The following is a 7,500-nucleotide window of genomic DNA, read 5'->3' as shown; positions in this document are numbered from 1 at the left end:
AAAAAAAAAAAAAAAAAAAAAAAAAAAAAAAAAAAAAAAAAAAAAAAAAAAAAAATAGGGGATGAAGTGACCTGAAGCTTTGTCATCTTCAGTTCGATTCTTTCTCTCAGACACCACTTAGTGTAAATATTCCTATCTGTATTGACAAACCCTCTATTAGGCAGTCTGCCCACGGCGTGCGTTTAACCCTTGAAAATCGTGGGTTTTCCTGCAGCTGAATAGAATCGTCCTGCTGCAAAGGAAATGAAGATACAAGTCGAGTAAGGCACTCAAAGGAGTGAAGATATGAAAAGGGCCGATCTATCTAAAGAAACACCAAACGAGCTCTGGTTCCTCGCCCATCAAGTTCGACCCTCTGCTGAAGAAAATCTCATTGAAAAAAAAGGTCACCGTGTTAAAAGAGTTAACACAAATCTAGGAGCACGTCACGTTCAATCGAAAAAAAAAAAAAAAATCCTTTTCCTTCTTTTCGCGAGTCCACAAATATTTTTCTCAAAGTCACCCCCTCTCCCGCAGTGATGAAAATTCTTCTCTTTATTTCTCCTCTCCTTCATTTCCTCATAATTTCCTGAAACCCTTCCTTACCTCCTCCAGATCGGCGTCGCCGGCGGCGGCGACACACGTAATAGTCTTTCTCCCACCTAACGCATGATGAATCTATTATTACCTTCGAATGATGGGGTCATCACTTTCTCTAGTGGACAATGATAATACTTTGACATACTTAATATCTCTTACGCAGATAGACGGTGGGTTATCTTGTTCATTCAAGAACAGCTCTCATTTGATTAAACGAAACTATGGCATAGCATTGAGCAATTTAATATGATCTATATTCGATTCAAGCTTAAGTCAAGTGGTTTTGTTCAACTGACATGGGTGTCCATGTTCTTTTTTGCGGTTCTCTTTATGTCCTTCCTGGCTTACGTCACATCAACACAACACCAATAAAACACCAATGTTGACGATGTACAACATACACATGTAATAATCCATGTAACATTTGTACAATTATTAATTTAAAAATTTCTACGCTAATGAACAACACCAAGAGCTTGACGTACTTAAAGGATTTTCTTTCGACTTAGGACAGGTGTGTGTATATATATATATATATGTATATATATATATATATATATATATATATATATATATCAATAACCACAATGCACTTTAATTCTAAGCCATCAAAGGCCAGTATGGTTGAAATTGAAATGTGGTACCGCCCAGGACTCGAACCGGGCAACCTCATGACAAGTGCGACAGTGACTTTCCAACTAGGCCATCAAGAGAGAGATCTCTTGATGGCCTACTTGAAAAGTCACTGTCGCACTTGTCATGTGGTTGCCCAGTTCGAGTCCCGGGCAGTACCACATTTCAATTTCAAGAATGCTGGCCTTTGATTGCTTAGAATTAAAGTGCATTGTGGTTGTTAAAATGTATCTCTGATCACTGGGACCCATTCAGTGTTGTACAAATACATATATATATATATATATATATATATATATATATATACACACATACATATATGTGTATATATATTATATATATATACATATATATATATATATATATATATAATATATATATATATGTATATATATACATATATATGTATATAATATATATATATACAAACACACACACCGTTAGGGGTATTGGCTGCATGTTATTGTGGCAAAGTATCATGCAGTTGATACTTTAGGTTCTATATGAGGCGCCCCTACGGACCAAAGTCACACATCATTTTGTCTGTGATAGAGGAAATCTCTGCTCATAGAGAAATTATGACACTTTTATTATACTGCGACTCTCCCTCCGTTATGTTATCCCCCCACCCCTTGTTACTGTCCTGTACCATTTCTTTGAATATTCATTTCCTTTTTTCGCCTAACCCTGTGGTGGGGGGAAAGAATGTTGCCATCAAATCTTCCCACTTGAGTCATCCGAGGCGACAAAAACGGTAAGGGGATAGGACTAGGCATCCTTATCCCTGTAGCCCCAAAGGGAACATTCATAAAAAAAGTAAAGGCATAAGAAGGTCTAGTTTTCTAACCAGTACTCTAAGGCTTGGGTTTTTTAATGTGCGTGGATGTGGTACAGATGAGAGTAAAAGGGAAGAGATAGGCAGTATGTTTGTGAGAAGAAAGATGGATGTGTTGGCACTGAGTGAAACTAAGTTGAAAGGGAGGGGTGAGTGTGAGTTTGGGAGTGTAGTTGGGAGGTTCTCAGGAGTGAAGAGAGGACAAGGGAGAAGAGAAGGGGTGGCTATACCCCTAAGTGAAGAGATATGTAAGCGTGTAGTAGTGTGGAAGGAGGCTTCTTCAAGGTTAATGTGGATGAAGGTGAAGCTGAGAAGGGAGATGTGGGTTTTTGTAAGTGCATATGGGCCTGGTAGTGAGAAGAGTCTAGAGGAATGGGAGGCTTTTTGAATGGACTTAAATGAGTGCAGAGAGGGATTAGGGAGAAATATCAATGTAGTGGTATTGGGAGACCTTAATGCTAGGGTAGGAGTGGTTGGAAAATATGGAGTTACAGAAAAAAATCGTAATGGAGAGTTGATGGCGGAGATGACAAGTATGATAAGGGTTACTAGGCTGGATAGAGTGAGAAATGAGGAGGTGAGGAGGAGAGTGGGGTGGAAAAGGAGTTGGGAGATAGGGTTGATGAAAGAGTATTGGGATGGTTTTGGACACATGGAAAGAATGAGTGAAGAAAGATTCGTAAAAAAGGTGTGGAAGGCAGAGGTGGAAGGAGTGAACATGAGGGGACGACCTAGGAGGAGATGGATGGATTGGGTAAAAGGGGCTTTGGGAAAGAGGGGAACGTCTGTTGAGGAAGGACGGGAGAGGACAGAAGATAGGGGTGAATGGAAAATGGTTGTGTATGGATGATGTTGTGATGCATGAAGGGGAGTGGATGGGGGATGGGGGGTGGAGGAGTATGTGTGAAAAATTACGCAGCCCGAAGAGATTTCTCCCCGTCTTCTCCTTTTCTGCATGAGGGGACGGAAAGGGGGAGGGGGTTGCTGATTTAATGAAGCGGCCTTGCTGTGGATGTGCTGTGTCTTGCGACACTGCTTTTGACCCAGGGCAGTGGACAACATGCGAGGATGACCCGTCATCCAGGAAGTGCCAAGATAAGAGGGAAGGAAGAGGGTAGAGGGGAGTGGAGTATATTGGGGTTGGTATGGGTGGGAGTGGTTTATGCCTTTGTTTTTTGGCTACCTCCTTTGTAGGGGGAAAAAGCCTTTGGCATATGTATGTATGTATATACAATATATCCTAAGAAAAAAAAAAGGCATAAGAGGGTCTGGGAGGAGTTTTCCAACCTTAGGGTTCTAGTTGGAAAACTTCTCCCAGACACTCTTATACCTTTGATTTTTTTTACTTATTTATTCTATATATCTATTTTTATAGGAATATTCCCTTACGGGCTACAGAGGGTAGGATGCCTTGTCCTAACCCCGTCCTGTTTTGTCGCCTTTTACCACTAAAGTGAGAACACTTGGTGGCAGTATTTGGCGAAAAAAGGAAATGAATATTCAGAGAAGGGGTACAGGACATTATTTACATAGAGTCGGGGGACAGCATAACGGAGGGACAGTCGCAATATAATAAAGTAGCATGATTTATCTATGAATAGAGATTCCCTCTCTCACAGACAAAATGATGTGTGACTCTGTTCCGTAGGGGCGCCCAGAGCAGCTTTTAACCCCACAATAACATGCAGCCAATACCCCAAACGGGGACACGCACGCACGCACACACACACACACACACACACACACACACACACACACACACACACACACACACACACACACACACACACACACACACACACACACACACACACACACACACACACACACACACACACACACACGCACTATATATATATATATATATATATATATATATACATATATATATATATATATAATTATATATATTATACATATAATTACATATATGTATATATAGACATATATGTATATATATATATATATATATATATACTGTATATTTGCTGCTCTCTGTCTTTCTCTCTATCTCTCTCATCAAATACGCACATGCAAGACACAAACCGAAACTTCACAGCGAGCGCGCTGCGGTTGTTACTCTGCGACAAACTTGAATCACAGTTATGTCTGAATCTCGGTCGCTGTGCACTGACTTGCTTCATCACTTGTTGTCAGCTTTGTGCAAAGGCTTTTGTGGGTGTGTTTGTGTGTGTGTGTGTGTGTGTGTGTGTGTGTGTGTGTGTGTGTGTGTGTGTGTGTGTGTGTGTGTGTGTGTGTGTGTGTGTATTTGTGTGTGTGTGTGTATTTGTGTGTGCATGTGTGTGTGTGTTTGTGAGTGTGTGTGTGTCTATTTTTCTGTCTGTCTATCCATATAATTCTTTTCCACCACACTTCCTTGGGCCAATCTTGAGCTAAAAACGAATCTAAGGCCGCTCTGAAAAATTCCCAGCCTGATCTCACTTTAGGCAGCCTGTCGTGCTGCGATGTCTATAAAGATTAGTCTTCCGTGAGTTTACTCTGTATAATGTAGATGTAATATTAAAAACTACGCACTACAAACTTTCGGAGCCTTGAACGTAAACAATTAGTAATTCAAGTCACTAGCTTGTTCAAGATAGTTTTTCTTCAGTTGAACATACTATTTGCATGGCGTCTGCTAGAATTAAGTTCCTTTAATACAACATAGTTATCAATGAGAAATTGGAGATGTTCTTAAGCCCGTGGGCCACCCCTGAGTAAACAAAACATTCTAAGGGTAATCTGTTGGCTCTGTTGCTCACCACACTGCCTAGTGTAGGCCTTATGGTCTCTTGCAGTCTCCTTCATTCTTATGTTCTTATGTTCTTATGTACACTGATGGGGTTAATTGATAATGTTAAGCCTCGTGACTCTAAGATCTTCCCATCGACTAGAACTGATGTTTGAGTGTTTAGCCATAGGCAGAGTAAAGCCCCCTGGTGGATAGGATTTGACATTCAGGCTGCTAAGTGCACATATATGATGGGACCAAATTTCGACACTTGCTCTGCAGGACACCACTGCATCAGGTGACTTTTTGGTACCGGGGTGATTGAAAATGAAGACCTGAGGGAGGACTTGTGGCTTGTCTTAAAATAATCCTTATTATTTTTTTTTTCAGAGAAGCTGTTCGATCTGGGGACGACACGACTGATAAGGCTGTTTTTTTATTTATTTTTTATTTTTTATATATATTGATTAATTGATTGGTTATATATTGAGTGATTGATTGGTTGATCCATTTATTTATTCATTAATTTATTTATCAATCATTAATTTATTTTTGTAGTAAAACGACAGAATGACACTCTAAACTTATAAATCTATGTTCAGATTACATTAAGCTAAGAAACCTTTTGAGTTACATTTGAGTACTATTTCAAATCCTCCGTGCGACTTTATTCTTGAAAGAGATTTTGGTCTTATGACATCTCTATTATTCCTTACATTTCCACTGTTCCTTTATAAGTTCCTTTCCTTTGAATCCTTCCATAGAGAATGGTACTTTTCTGTATATCCAAACTGTCGCCGGGGTGTTTCATTTATCTCTGGGTGGCTGGGGTTGATTTGGTCTCACGTGGATAATCTCTTGATTTTTTTTTTTTTTTTTTTTTTTTTTTACAAAATTCACTTACTTTTCTATCACCAAATGTATATTCATCTGAAATAATAATAAGGCGCACTTCATATGTTTTGTTGTGACAAAAACCTGAAATATTTTATGACGTATTAAGGTTGGCCAAGTCACTGAACACGATCTCACTATATCCAAACTCAGTAATGCTAGCGTGTGTTGGGCGACTGTCTAGTTTTTGTCATAATAAGGTTTATGTAGGTTGTCAATATGATTGAGTAACTAACTTCTAACACCGTTCCACCTCCTCTCCACTTACTCCATTGTTCCTCCCTTCTTTCCCATACTCCCTTATTCCTTTCTCCCCTCTCTCCCTCCCTCCCTCCCTCCCTCCTTCACCCATTCACTCCCATACTCCCACCAATCCTCGTATCTTCGCTATCCGTCCCCACACCTGACCCAACTTCTCAGGAGGTCGTTAGACTTGAGTGCCCTGGCTGGGGACAGAGTCACGTGATCATGGTGGGGTCGTGTATCAAGAGAAACTCCAGAGAACTTGATGCTATAGGTTTTCCTAAAACCTGGCTGTCTATAGATGAGCTTGTAGACTCGTAAAACTTCTCTGGGACTCACGGGTTTTACAAATACTTTGTCACTAGAGAGGGAGGTGCTGCCATCTATGTCGCCTTACAGTGCAGTACACAAATTGACACATCTGAGACCGAAAACGTTGAATACTCGTATGTGTGGGTGGAGAAGCCATACCCACATCACATACATTGACCACGCATTCGTTATGGTTATCAGTCACCCAGTGAACCTTTCCACGATGATATAAGGCTTTCCTATGGCAAGCAGCCACAAAACCGTTAAAATTGACGAATTTTCGCCAAGAATTCCAAAGTAGCCTACGTTAGCTGAAAGTATGGGACAGTGGTTAGTAGAATGTAAAAGTGAATAAGTGTAGTATTTCTTATCATTTGTAACATAAATGCATAGAAATAGCAAATATTCTTCAAGTGAAAAGTTGTTAGGGTTAAGGACATCTTGGAACATCTGTGTTACTTCCGACTTCTTCAAGGTTCCATTTCTCTGATGCATTGTTCTTGTGATAAATATAGGCGACTTTATCACTTCGGTATGAATGATTCAATCTGTCTATTAAATATGAGATTCTTAGTCAATCAAACTACTCACGGCAAATTCGACAGCTGACCAAGTGTTAACTGATTGTCAAATCTTAAAGAGAATATTCGCTCGCTGGACTTGCTGCCTTATGTGGGGAGAGTCACTTTGTTGAACCACTAGCACTTCCCGAACACCGTTTCAGAATGCTTCGTTCTTTTTTTTCGAATCGTTCGCGCACAGACACACACACACACACACACACACACACACACACACACACACACACACACACACACACACACATACATACATACATACATACATACATACATACACATACACATACACATACACGCACACGCACGCACACGCACACACACACACACACACACACACACACACACACACACACACACACACACACACACACACACACACACATACATACATACACACATACACACATACACACACACACATACATACACACACACACACACACACACACACACACACACACACACACACACACACACACACACACACACACACACACATACATACACACATACATACACACACACACATACGCACACACGCACACACACGCACACACACACACACACACACACACACACACACACACACACACACACACACACACACACACACACACACACACACACACACACACACACACATCCACACGCGCACGCGCACACACACACACACACACACACACACACACACA

The sequence above is a fragment of the Oratosquilla oratoria genome, chromosome 1 (assembly GCF_046742065.1).
Source record: "Oratosquilla oratoria isolate Oo_2021 chromosome 1, ASM4674206v1, whole genome shotgun sequence".
NCBI lineage: Eukaryota > Metazoa > Arthropoda > Malacostraca > Stomatopoda > Squillidae > Oratosquilla > Oratosquilla oratoria.
The sequence above is the reverse complement of the archived record's forward strand: the minus strand, read 5'-3'. Positions refer to the sequence as shown.